This window comes from Atractosteus spatula, chromosome 25 (genome assembly GCF_055471065.1).
Source record: "Atractosteus spatula isolate fAtrSpa1 chromosome 25, fAtrSpa1.hap1, whole genome shotgun sequence".
Classification (NCBI taxonomy): domain Eukaryota; kingdom Metazoa; phylum Chordata; class Actinopteri; order Semionotiformes; family Lepisosteidae; genus Atractosteus; species Atractosteus spatula.
Genome location: NC_142730.1, coordinates 14,200,749 through 14,214,689, shown reverse-complemented (window position 1 = coordinate 14,214,689; position 13,941 = coordinate 14,200,749). Strand labels below are relative to the sequence as shown.

At 45.4% G+C, this 13,941-nt stretch overlaps 5 non-coding genes across 5 annotated transcripts; 3 read left to right on the top strand and 2 right to left on the bottom strand.

Annotated features, from left to right (window-relative positions):
* The first annotated feature begins 800 nt into the window (after positions 1-800).
* On the top strand, positions 801-873 carry trnak-cuu (transfer RNA lysine (anticodon CUU)). The gene has a single exon. It is a non-coding gene; the product is annotated as a tRNA-Lys (tRNA).
* A 4,684-nt stretch (positions 874-5,557) lies between these two features.
* Positions 5,558-5,640, bottom strand: trnal-cag (transfer RNA leucine (anticodon CAG)). Its single transcript has one exon. It is a non-coding gene; the product is annotated as a tRNA-Leu (tRNA).
* A 1,048-nt stretch (positions 5,641-6,688) lies between these two features.
* On the top strand, positions 6,689-6,761 carry trnak-cuu (transfer RNA lysine (anticodon CUU)). The gene has a single exon. It is a non-coding gene; the product is annotated as a tRNA-Lys (tRNA).
* A 4,682-nt stretch (positions 6,762-11,443) lies between these two features.
* trnal-cag (transfer RNA leucine (anticodon CAG)) lies at positions 11,444-11,526 on the bottom strand. Its single transcript has one exon. It is a non-coding gene; the product is annotated as a tRNA-Leu (tRNA).
* A 1,174-nt stretch (positions 11,527-12,700) lies between these two features.
* trnak-cuu (transfer RNA lysine (anticodon CUU)) lies at positions 12,701-12,773 on the top strand. Its single transcript has one exon. It is a non-coding gene; the product is annotated as a tRNA-Lys (tRNA).
* Positions 12,774-13,941: the final 1,168 nt, after the last annotated feature.

The following is a 13,941-nucleotide window of genomic DNA, read 5'->3' as shown; positions in this document are numbered from 1 at the left end:
ATAAGCATTCCATCGGGTTAGCAAAGTGCATTAAAGTAGTGTGGATCTCCCTTTCCTTAAGTTCTGTTCTGAGTTTCTCTCTCGTGTGTGTTTGTGCAAGCTTGACACTTGCGGGACTCTTTCATCTTCACCAATACGGAGATGACCAAATGTGTCTTCGGTTGTTCTGAGATCTTTGATAGTTTCTTCGAATGCTTCAAGTGAACCTCGAAATCGAAGCAGTTATGTTTATATTGATTTCTCGCATTAATCATTATTAACCAGGAACAGCCAGCACAGTCGGTCGCATTAGTAATTATGTCACGTCTCTACTTAGCAGAGCATTCAAAGACCCACTGGAAGCAGGAAAGCACTAAGACACTGCAAAACTGAACTCGGGAAAATCATACTGGGAGCTCTGAGCGATGTCTGCATCCAAGCCATCCAATACGGACTCTGAGACCTTGGAATATCAACACTATGATGCGCTACCTTTTCCCTGGAGCAAAACGATGGAATTAGAAGAATGCTTACCGCAGGATACAACTGTGCCGTTGTTATTTGGAGCACGGTTTTCACTTGCATGAAAACTACAGCAGAACGTAGAAGGATGATCACAGAGGAGTCCACGCGGGCATGCTGAGGAGATTGTAGGTCGTACATTTCAATGATTACTGACATTTGCGCTGCTTGAGGTACAGTAATCAACAAAGAACAGGGTGTGCTACTCTCGAATCCGGTCACCACATGATGAAAAGCCAGGAAGTATACCTTGTCCAATTGACGTCAACAGGGACACGTTAACCCCTTGCTTCCCTGGCGCCCGGCTAGCTCAGTCGGTAGAGCATGAGACTCTTAATCTCAGGGTCGTGGGTTCGAGCCCCACGTTGGGCGGTGCCCGTCTCCTTATTAACAAAGTTTCGTGCTCATCCTTGACCCTCTTACACCTTGATGGTACCGAGCACTAAACTTTAATGCACAGGTGTGATGAAACTGAGATGAAAAGGGCTTATCTATCTCTTTGCCCGAGAGATAAATCAAAGGTTCCGCAGACAATCCGTTGGCTCCGGTCACTCTGACGCAGATAGGAGCTGCAGCCATCATAACTTGTATGAAAACTGATAAGAGCTCCTGTCTATTTACAGTTTCATTTACTCTAGCCTTTCCTTAAACACTGCGTGTACGAAGGCTAAGAAATTGCAGAGCTATTCTAATACAATAACTATTTGGACTCTTTTCGCCATAACAGTTTCACTGTGATTTTGCAGGTAACACGTACGTACGTAACATTTTGAACCGCACTGGAAAAATATGGGAAAGAAATGGCGAAAAGCAACTCTTCAACACGTGGCAATATCTTCCTGAGCGGAGTCCTGTTCTCGAAGCTCGACACTCTGCAAGAGTCACTTCTCCCAACTTGCGCCCGCAGGTTTCCGTAGTGTGCCTGCAAAGAGCCATCCGTTTGAGACAGGCGCACGTTCCGATTTCATTGAACTAAGCTAGATGCACAATTTCGAATGCAGCCTTCATCACAAACGACAGTTCATTTCTCGAAAGCTTGTCATGTAAAAAAAGGAAACAAAGAACGAAAACATACAGCTGACAATCTTCTGAAGCTGCAGATTTAGCTTTTGAGAAATGGACATTTTATGTATGCAGATGCTTTTCAAGCGCTGGTTTTAGAACGTCGCTGTGCTTCCAGCATCATTCTCAGCCTTCTAAACTGCCTATCGAGGTGCCGATCACTTTGTAAAGCGCTTGAGAGGCCAGAGCTGCTCAAACTGCTCTTGCCGTTTCCTTCAATCAAAAGCACTATTTTTTTCGTTGTATGGAAAGCTTTTCATTCTTGCATCGACACGCACCTTTCCTGAAATGTCCAAAGGGTGAATGTTTCGCAAAGAAATCCAGTCTACCTTTAGGGGGCATGATGTTGAAATCGGAACAAGCCCTGGGTGGGCTTGAACCAGCAGCCGTTCAGTTAACAGCTGCACAGAAACGCCCCCCGCTTGCTTTGTATCATTCGCAAGTTTCTGGTTAAAGAGTAAAAAAGGCTGGAATTCTTTTCCAGAAGCAGCCGGCAGGATTTCTTCTGCACCCACCCAGAAAAGCCAAGAATTGTATTTCATCTGTCGCAAGCTGTATGTTCCAGAAAGAGAATGAATACTTGCATTAAACTGAATCAAGCCGACAGACACGCACCTGAAGTGGAAATCTAATAAGTAAATTGATTCTTAAAATGTAGAGAGCTTTGAAAAAAATATATTGGTGCTTTTAGATAATATATTTCAAGGATGTAATTGCTGTGCTACAGTACGTGCAGAATTTTAGAAAACAGTGCGTCAACAAAGTACACTGTTTGGGTAACTTTAGAAGACAATGTACCAAAACAATATATGCTGTCTGGGTCGTTAGAATTAGCCGAAAGTAACTGATAAGCTTTGAATAACAAATCTAGTGCTTCTTCTCTCGTTCTATGTTGTAATCTGTTTTGTCTTAGGGAAAGGGGAAGCTTTTGAAGGGACAAAGCACTGAGCTTTTTTACAGCGCAACGTCTTATAAAAACCCTGTACTGCTTGTAACAAATTGAGTCTCCGCTTGCACTTTGCGAAGTGGCAACAGGGCTCCCAATATTGCAATATTGAAATAAAGACCTTACTCAGGTGAGAACTCTCTCTTGTGGCTTCCTTGATAGTTAAATTTCCACGACAGAATTGGCACCCCAGATGGGACACTAACCTGAGCGCGGACGGCTGCTGAAACTCCATCCGGAGCCGGACAATTTTAGCAAATTGGACGAACCTCGGAGGATAAACTGTTTGTCCTTCCTGAGACGCGTCTGGAGAATTCACGGCTGTCTGACGTCAGTAAGTGATCCTTTTAACGAACTTTTGTTTTAAGACGATTTATAAGAATTTTTTCTGTGGTCTTATAGCAGAGAAAGAGCAGGCCGGTGAGGGTGTTCTCACGCGGGTTTGATGAGTCCGGGACTCATAAAGAACTTATCTTAACACAGACGTGTGGTTTTTGCTCTGCGGAGTAGTTAATGTGATAAGGTTCTAAAGTAAGGCACCGATCGGTAAAAATGGGAAATGAAAATTCGAAGACGGAAACAGGACCGAGCGGTCCAGCGAAGTACATGTACAGGGAATTTGGAGAAAGGGGAATAAAGTGTCTTCCATCGTGGAGTAAGTTAGGTTTTCCAGAAAATGGTAGTTTTAGTACCAGGCAGATACAACAACTAGAAGAACAGTTAAAGTTAAAGAAATGTAATGCATCTTGTTATGTATGTGCTTTAATGCCTCATTCTACAGCCTCACCCATTTCTCTCCTGGTTAGAATCACTGTTTGGGCCAGGGGGAATGTTTTTCTTTAAGTTACTAACACCGATTATAGGGGCTGTGATACTTGTCTTCCTGTTTTTATGTTGCTATATGACATGTATTATTCCAATGCTTTTCAAATATGGTAATGAATATGTTTGCGCATCAGTATGTTCTGATAAGAACGCAAGAATCCGAAGTATGGGAGCCTCCTGGGAGTCCATATGAAGAATCTAACTTTTAATCATTTTCAAGAATAAAAAGGAGGGAATTGAAGTGGAAATCTAATAAGTAAATTGATTCTTAAAATGTAGAGAGCTTTGAAAAAAATATATTGGTGCTTTTAGATAATATATTTCAAGGATGTAATTGCTGTGCTACAGTACGTGCAGAATTTTAGAAAACAGTGCGTCAACAAAGTACACTGTTTGGGTTACTTTAGAAGACAATGTACCAAAACAATATATGCTGTCTGGTTCGTTAGAATTAGCCGAAAGTAACTGATAAGCTTTGAATAACAAATCTAGTGCTTCTTCTCTCGCTCTATGATGTAATCTGTTTTGTCTTAGGGAAAGGGGAAGTTTTTGAAGGGACAAAGCACTGAGCTTTTTTACAGCGCAACGTCTTATAAAAACCCTGTACTGCTTGTGACAAATTGAGTCTCTGGTTGCACTTTGTGAAGTGGCAACAGGGCTCCCAATATTGCAATATTGAAATAAAGACCTTACTCAGGTGAGAACTCTCTCTTGTGGCTTCCTTGATAGTTAAATTTCCACGACACACCGCCGTTGTTTTTCTCCATGGGAAGTTTGTCGTTAAGGAAAAACATCGCTGTCATTTTCTTGCCAGCCGGCGGCATTTCTTGTGCAGCGATGAGCCAGATTTGTATTTCGGATTTCGGAAGTTGTGTGAATTTCTTGAAGCTGAAAGTCAACTCGCTCCAGAAAAGAAATGTGCAGTCGCATGAAAGCCGTGCCTGCTTATTAAACCGCAGGACCTGAGCTTGCGTTCTGTTTCTCATCGCGTTCGCAAAGGCGATTCCTGCCTCTAACACTGCTATGTCTGCGATTCAAAGTGCCGTGTGGAGCAGCTTCGAAAGTCTCGTTCACGCTCCTCCGATGTTGCTTTCTCTCTGCCTAACGAAGTTCCATTTTGGTGTCGGAGCGGGGAGACCTAATCATTCCAGCTTTAAGCCACCCTTCAATCTTCTGAGGGGTGTCTGAGTGCTAGCATGTCATTTGCCTTTTTTTTTTTTGAAACGGAGAGCGACGTTGAAAAAGGTTACCTCCGCCGCCTCGCCCTCCGTGTTAAATGATCGCAAGACGGCGGCGGCGGCGCTCCCTGTAGTTGTGGCCGAGCGGTTAAGGCGATGGACTAGAAAGCCATTGGGCTCTCCCCGCGCCGGGTCGAATCCTGCCGACTACGGCGTCCTTCTCGTGTCGCCGTGCGCCTGCCCAGAAAAAGGCGGAGTGCCGTTTCTCTCTTCCTGCTTCTTGTACAAACGCTAAATCGCTTGGACCTGCTGCCTTGGAAGTCATGTCTTCAGCGTCCCCCAGCGACATTTCACACTTGGAAGCAGACAACCACGCTTTTGGCATTGGCATGCCTTGCGCCCTACTTCCAGCCTTTGAAGATCTAATTATTCAAACTGAAAGAACCGACTGAATAGGTGTTTGCAGTGCACCAGGAGGAGCAGTGACCATAGCAGTGGAGGGGTGAGGATGGCGCAGATGGAAACGTTTTCATGCGCTCCTCTGGGAGGAATGAAAATAAAAGGCGAAACCGGAAACAGTAGTAGCCGCAAGAGGAAGTGTCTTCAAGCGCCAAGCAAGCGCTCCTCGTTAGTATAGTGGTGCGTATTCCCGCCCGTCACGTGGGAGACCAGGGATGGATTGCTTGACGGCGAGCCGGGTTGCTTTTCTCCCATCAGATTCCAACCGCTAATGCTAACGCAGTTTGTGGGAGCTTACGTGCTTCTCCTTTTCCGTCATTTTCGGACGACTATTCCAAAGGGGTAACCTGATGGAATAGGGGCCTGAAGACACGAGGCATTCTTAAACCAGCACTGGGCTGCACGGCCTTCTGTTGCGATCAGATTATATTCGAGTGAAAAAGCCAGAGCAGCCGCTTCCATCCTATGGAGTACGAGCTAAATCAGGAGAGGTATGGGACACGCGCGTGCCTATAGGTGCACGTCTCCTACGTCAGGCTGCTTCACCCATGTGCACCCGACTGGAGAGGGAATGGCGCAAGCTTTTTGTCAGGAGTGGGATTCGAACCCACGCCTCCAGGGGAGATTGTGACCTGAACGCAGCGCCTTAGACCGCTCGGCCATCCTGACGCCAGCCCCCTCCCCCAAAGCGGTCTGATGAGCCACCGCGATCCCACTACGCTCTTCGAGTATCGCACTGTTATTAATACTACAGTGTGACTCCAGCATTAAAATGTTTGGAAAATGTGTCGGCCTTTATAATCCAGTGTAGAGCAGCGTGTGATGATTTGTGCTACAAAACACCAAGCGCTCAAAGTGACGTCTGCGTTTGTCACTGAAACTTTCAACTCTTTCATCACTTATGTAGGAAATACAAAGAGCAGTTAGGTGGAACGCGTAGGATGGCCGTCAGCAGAGTGGCGCAGCGGAAGCGTGCTGGGCCCATAACCCAGAGGTCGATGGATCGAAACCATCCTCTGCTACATGTGTCTTACGCATGGTTCATAAGCATTCCATCGGGTTAGCAAAGTGCATTAAAGTAGTGTGGATCTCCCTTTCCTTAAGTTCTGTTCTGAGTTTCTCTCTCGAAATCGAAGCAGTTATGTTTATATTGATTTCTCGCATTAATCATTATTAACCAGGAACAGCCAGCACAGTCGGTCGCATTAGTAATTATGTCACGTCTCTACTTAGCAGAGCATTCAAAGACCCACTGGAAGCAGGAAAGCACTAAGACACTGCAAAACTGAACTCGGGAAAATCATACTGGGAGCTCTGAGCGATGTCTGCATCCAAGCCATCCAATACGGACTCTGAGACCTTGGAATATCAACACTATGATGCGCTACCTTTTCCCTGGAGCAAAACGATGGAATTAGAAGAATGCTTACCGCAGGATACAACTGTGCCGTTGTTATTTGGAGCACGGTTTTCACTTGCATGAAAACTACAGCAGAACGTAGAAGGATGATCACAGAGGAGTCCACGCGGGCATGCTGAGGAGATTGTAGGTCGTACATTTCAATGATTACTGACATTTGCGCTGCTTGAGGTACAGTAATCAACAAAGAACAGGGTGTGCTACTCTCGAATCCGGTCACCACATGATGAAAAGCCAGGAAGTATACCTTGTCCAATTGACGTCAACAGGGACACGTTAACCCCTTGCTTCCCTGGCGCCCGGCTAGCTCAGTCGGTAGAGCATGAGACTCTTAATCTCAGGGTCGTGGGTTCGAGCCCCACGTTGGGCGGTGCCCGTCTCCTTATTAACAAAGTTTCGTGCTCATCCTTGACCCTCTTACACCTTGATGGTACCGAGCACTAAACTTTAATGCACAGGTGTGATGAAACTGAGATGAAAAGGGCTTATCTAGCTCTTTGCCCGAGAGATAAATCAAAGGTTCCGCAGACAATCCGTTGGCTCCGGTCACTCTGACGCAGATAGGAGCTGCAGCCATCATAACTTGTATGAAAACTGATAAGAGCTCCTGTCTATTTACAGTTTCATTTACTCTAGCCTTTCCTTAAACACTGCGTGTACGAAGGCTAAGAAATTGCAGAGCTATTCTAATACAATAACTATTTGGACTCTTTTCGCCATAACAGTTTCACTGTGATTTTGCAGGTAACACGTACGTACGTAACATTTTGAACCGCACTGGAAAAATATGGGAAAGAAATGGCGAAAAGCAACTCTTCAACACGTGGCAATATCTTCCTGAGCGGAGTCCTGTTCTCGAAGCTCGACACTCTGCAAGAGTCACTTCTCCCAACTTGCGCCCGCAGGTTTCCGTAGTGTGCCTGCAAAGAGCCATCCGTTTGAGACAGGCGCACGTTCCGATTTCATTGAACTAAGCTAGATGCACAATTTCGAATGCAGCCTTCATCACAAACGACAGTTCATTTCTCGAAAGCTTGTCATGTAAAAAAAGGAAACAAAGAACGAAAACATACAGCTGACAATCTTCTGAAGCTGCAGATTTAGCTTTTGAGAAATGGACATTTTATGTATGCAGATGCTTTTCAAGCGCTGGTTTTAGAACGTCGCTGTGCTTCCAGCATCATTCTCAGCCTTCTAAACTGCCTATCGAGGTGCCGATCACTTTGTAAAGCGCTTGAGAGGCCAGAGCTGCTCAAACTGCTCTTGCCGTTTCCTTCAATCAAAAGCACTATTTTTTTCGTTGTATGGAAAGCTTTTCATTCTTGCATCGACACGCACCTTTCCTGAAATGTCCAAAGGGTGAATGTTTCGCAAAGAAATCCAGTCTACCTTTAGGGGGCATGATGTTGAAATCGGAACAAGCCCTGGGTGGGCTTGAACCAGCAGCCGTTCAGTTAACAGCTGCACAGAAACGCCCCCCGCTTGCTTTGTATCATTCGCAAGTTTCTGGTTAAAGAGTAAAAAAGGCTGGAATTCTTTTCCAGAAGCAGCCGGCAGGATTTCTTCTGCACCCACCCAGAAAAGCCAAGAATTGTATTTCATCTGTCGCAAGCTGTATGTTCCAGAAAGAGAATGAATACTTGCATTAAACTGAATCAAGCCGACAGACACGCACCTGAAGTGGAAATCTAATAAGTAAATTGATTCTTAAAATGTAGAGAGCTTTGAAAAAAATATATTGGTGCTTTTAGATAATATATTTCAAGGATGTAATTGCTGTGCTACAGTACGTGCAGAATTTTAGAAAACAGTGCGTCAACAAAGTACACTGTTTGGGTAACTTTAGAAGACAATGTACCAAAACAATATATGCTGTCTGGGTCGTTAGAATTAGCCGAAAGTAACTGATAAGCTTTGAATAACAAATCTAGTGCTTCTTCTCTCGTTCTATGTTGTAATCTGTTTTGTCTTAGGGAAAGGGGAAGCTTTTGAAGGGACAAAGCACTGAGCTTTTTTACAGCGCAACGTCTTATAAAAACCCTGTACTGCTTGTAACAAATTGAGTCTCCGGTTGCACTTTGCGAAGTGGCAACAGGGCTCCCAATATTGCAATATTGAAATAAAGACCTTACTCAGGTGAGAACTCTCTCTTGTGGCTTCCTTGATAGTTAAATTTCCACGACAGAATTGGCACCCCAGATGGGACACTAACCTGAGCACGGACGGCTGCTGAAACTCCATCCGGAGCCGGACAATTTTAGCAAATTGGACGAACCTCGGAGGATAAACTGTTTGTCCTTCCTGAGACGCGTCTGGAGAATTCACGGCTGTCTGACGTCAGTAAGTGATCCTTTTAACGAACTTTTGTTTTAAGACGATTTATAAGAATTTTTTCTGTGGTCTTATAGCAGAGAAAGAGCAGGCCGGTGAGGGTGTTCTCACGCGGGTTTGATGAGTCCGGGACTCATAAAGAACTTATCTTAACACAGACGTGTGGTTTTTGCTCTGCGGAGTAGTTAATGTGATAAGGTTCTAAAGTAAGGCACCGATCGGTAAAAATGGGAAATGAAAATTCGAAGACGGAAACAGGACCGAGCGGTCCAGCGAAGTACATGTACAGGGAATTTGGAGAAAGGGGAATAAAGTGTCTTCCATCGTGGAGTAAGTTAGGTTTTCCAGAAAATGGTAGTTTTAGTACCAGGCAGATACAACAACTAGAAGAACAGTTAAAGTTAAAGAAATGTAATGCATCTTGTTATGTATGTGCTTTAATGCCTCATTCTACAGCCTCACCCATTTCTCTCCTGGTTAGAATCACTGTTTGGGCCAGGGGGAATGTTTTTCTTTAAGTTACTAACACCGATTATAGGGGCTGTGATACTTGTCTTCCTGTTTTCATGTTGCTATATGACATGTATTATTCCAATGCTTTTCAAATATGGTAATGAATATGTTTGCGCATCAGTATGTTCTGATAAGAACGCAAGAATCCGAAGTATGGGAGCCTCCTGGGAGTCCATATGAAGAATCTAACTTTTAATCATTTTCAAGAATAAAAAGGAGGGAATTGAAGTGGAAATCTAATAAGTAAATTGATTCTTAAAATGTAGAGAGCTTTGAAAAAAATATATTGGTGCTTTTAGATAATATATTTCAAGGATGTAATTGCTGTGCTACAGTACGTGCAGAATTTTAGAAAACAGTGCGTCAACAAAGTACACTGTTTGGGTTACTTTAGAAGACAATGTACCAAAACAATATATGCTGTCTGGTTCGTTAGAATTAGCCGAAAGTAACTGATAAGCTTTGAATAACAAATCTAGTGCTTCTTCTCTCGCTCTATGATGTAATCTGTTTTGTCTTAGGGAAAGGGGAAGTTTTTGAAGGGACAAAGCACTGAGCTTTTTTACAGCGCAACGTCTTATAAAAACCCTGTACTGCTTGTGACAAATTGAGTCTCTGGTTGCACTTTGCGAAGTGGCAACAGGGCTCCCAATATTGCAATATTGAAATAAAGACCTTACTCAGGTGAGAACTCTCTCTTGTGGCTTCCTTGATAGTTAAATTTCCACGACACACCGCCGTTGTTTTTCTCCATGGGAAGTTTGTCGTTAAGGAAAAACATCGCTGTCATTTTCTTGCCAGCCGGCGGCATTTCTTGTGCAGCGATGAGCCAGATTTGTATTTCGGATTTCGGAAGTTGTGTGAATTTCTTGAAGCTGAAAGTCAACTCGCTCCAGAAAAGAAATGTGCAGTCGCATGAAAGCCGTGCCTGCTTATTAAACCGCAGGACCTGAGCTTGCGTTCTGTTTCTCATCGCGTTCGCAAAGGCGATTCCTGCCTCTAACACTGCTATGTCTGCGATTCAAAGTGCCGTGTGGAGCAGCTTCGAAAGTCTCGTTCACGCTCCTCCGATGTTGCTTTCTCTCTGCCTAACGAAGTTCCATTTTGGTGTCGGAGCGGGGAGACCTAATCATTCCAGCTTTAAGCCACCCTTCAATCTTCTGAGGGGTGTCTGAGTGCTAGCATGTCATTTGCCTTTTTTTTTTTGAAACGGAGAGCGACGTTGAAAAAGGTTACCTCCGCCGCCTCGCCCTCCGTGTTAAATGATCGCAAGACGGCTGCGGCGGCGCTCCCTGTAGTTGTGGCCGAGCGGTTAAGGCGATGGACTAGAAAGCCATTGGGCTCTCCCCGCGCCGGGTCGAATCCTGCCGACTACGGCGTCCTTCTCGTGTCGCTGTGCGCCTGCCCAGAAAAAGGCGGAGTGCCGTTTCTCTCTTCCTGCTTCTTGTACAAACGCTAAATCGCTTGGACCTGCTGCCTTGGAAGTCATGTCTTCAGCGTCCCCCAGCGACATTTCACACTTGGAAGCAGACAACCACGCTTTTGGCATTGGCATGCCTTGCGCCCTACTTCCAGCCTTTGAAGATCTAATTATTCAAACTGAAAGAACCGACTGAATAGGTGTTTGCAGTGCACCAGGAGGAGCAGTGACCATAGCAGTGGAGGGGTGAGGATGGCGCAGATGGAAACGTTTTCATGCGCTCCTCTGGGAGGAATGAAAATAAAAGGCGAAACCGGAAACAGTAGTAGCCGCAAGAGGAAGTGTCTTCAAGCGCCAAGCAAGCGCTCCTCGTTAGTATAGTGGTGCGTATTCCCGCCGTCACGTGGGAGACCAGGGATGGATTGCTTGACGGCGAGCCGGGTTGCTTTTCTCCCATCAGATTCCAACCGCTAATGCTAACGCAGTTTGTGGGAGCTTACGTGCTTCTCCTTTTCCGTCATTTTCGGACGACTATTCCAAAGGGGTAACCTGATGGAATAGGGGCCTGAAGACATGAGGCATTCTTAAACCAGCACTGGGCTGCACGGCCTTCTGTTGCGATCAGATTATATTCGAGTGAAAAAGCCAGAGCAGCCGCTTCCATCCTATGGAGTACGAGCTAAATCAGGAGAGGTATGGGACACGCGCGTGCCTATAGGTGCACGTCTCCTACGTCAGGCTGCTTCACCCATGTGCACCCGACTGGAGAGGGAATGGAGCAAGCTTTTTGTCAGGAGTGGGATTCGAACCCACGCCTCCAGGGGAGACTGCGACCTGAACGCAGCGCCTTAGACCGCTCGGCCATCCTGACGCCAGCCCCCTCCCCCAAAGCGGTCTGATGAGCCACCGCGATCCCACTACGCTCTTCGAGTATCGCACTGTTATTAATACTACAGTGTGACTCCAGCATTAAAATGTTTGGAAAATGTGTCGGCCTTTATAATCCAGTGTAGAGCAGCGTGTGATGATTTGTGCTACAAAACACCAAGCGCTCAAAGTGACGTCTGCGTTTGTCACTGAAACTTTCAACTCTTTCATCACTTATGTAGGAAATACAAAGAGCAGTTAGGTGGAACACGTAGGATGGCCGTCAGCAGAGTGGCGCAGCGGAAGCGTGCTGGGCCCATAACCCAGAGGTCGATGGATCGAAACCATCCTCTGCTACATGTGTCTTACGCATGGTTCATAAGCATTCCATCGGGTTAGCAAAGTGCATTAAAGTAGTGTGGATCTCCCTTTCCTTAAGTTCTGTTCTGAGTTTCTCTCTCGTGTGTGTTTGTGCAAGCTTGACACTTGCGGGACTCTTTCATCTTCACCAATACGGAGATGACCAAATGTGTCTTCGGTTGTTCTGAGATCTTTGATAGTTTCTTCGAATGCTTCAAGTGAACCTCGAAATCGAAGCAGTTATGTTTATATTGATTTCTCGCATTAATCATTATTAACCAGGAACAGCCAGCACAGTCGGTCGCATTAGTAATTATGTCACGTCTCTACTTAGCAGAGCATTCAAAGACCCACTGGAAGCAGGAAAGCACTAAGACACTGCAAAACTGAACTCGGGAAAATCATACTGGGAGCTCTGAGCGATGTCTGCATCCAAGCCATCCAATACGGACTCTGAGACCTTGGAATATCAACACTATGATGCGCTACCTTTTCCCTGGAGCAAAACGATGGAATTAGAAGAATGCTTACCGCAGGATACAACTGTGCCGTTGTTATTTGGAGCACGGTTTTCACTTGCATGAAAACTACAGCAGAACGTAGAAGGATGATCACAGAGGAGTCCACGCGGGCATGCTGAGGAGATTGTAGGTCGTACATTTCAATGATTACTGACATTTGCGCTGCTTGAGGTACAGTAATCAACAAAGAACAGGGTGTGCTACTCTCGAATCCGGTCACCACATGATGAAAAGCCAGGAAGTATACCTTGTCCAATTGACGTCAACAGGGACACGTTAACCCCTTGCTTCCCTGGCGCCCGGCTAGCTCAGTCGGTAGAGCATGAGACTCTTAATCTCAGAGTCGTGGGTTCGAGCCCCACGTTGGGCGGTGCCCGTCTCCTTATTAACAAAGTTTCGTGCTCATCCTTGACCCTCTTACACCTTGATGGTACCGAGCACTAAACTTTAATGCACAGGTGTGATGAAACTGAGATGAAAAGGGCTTATCTAGCTCTTTGCCCGAGAGATAAATCAAAGGTTCCGCAGACAATCCGTTGGCTCCGGTCACTCTGACGCAGATAGGAGCTGCAGCCATCATAACTTGTATGAAAACTGATAAGAGCTCCTGTCTATTTACAGTTTCATTTACTCTAGCCTTTCCTTAAACACTGCGTGTACGAAGGCTAAGAAATTGCAGAGCTATTCTAATACAATAACTATTTGGAATCTTTTCGCCATAACAGTTTCACTGTGATTTTGCAGGTAACACGTACGTACGTAACATTTTGAACCGCACTGGAAAAATATGGGAAAGAAATGGCGAAAAGCAACTCTTCAACACGTGGCAATATCTTCCTGAGCGGAGTCCTGTTCTCGAAGCTCGACACTCTGCAAGAGTCACTTCTCCCAACTTGCGCCCGCAGGTTTCCGTAGTGTGCCTGCAAAGAGCCATCCGTTTGAGACAGGCGCACGTTCCGATTTCATTGAACTAAGCTAGATGCACAATTTCGAATGCAGCCTTCATCACAAACAACAGTTCATTTCTCGAAAGCTTGTCATGTAAAAAAAGGAAACAAAGAACGAAAACATACAGCTGACAAACTTCTGAAGCTGCAGATTTAGCTTTTGAGAAATGGACATTTTATGTATGCAGATGCTTTTCAAGCGCTGGTTTTAGAACGTCGCTGTGCTTCCAGCATCATTCTCAGCCTTCTAAACTGCCTATCGAGGTGCCGATCACTTTGTAAAGCGCTTGAGAGGCCAGAGCTGCTCAAACTGCTCTTGCCGTTTCCTTCAATCAAAAGCACTATTTTTTTCGTTGTATGGAAAGCTTTTCAAGTCTTGCATCGACACGCACCTTTCCTGAAATGTCCAAAGGGTGAATGTTTCGCAAAGAAATCCAGTCTACCTTTAGGGGGCATGATGTTGAAATCGGAACAAGCCCTGGGTGGGCTTGAACCAGCAGCCGTTCAGTTAACAGCTGCACAGAAACGCCCCCCGCTTGCTTTGTATCATTCGCAAGTTTCTGGTTAGAGAGTAAAAAAGGCTGGAATTCT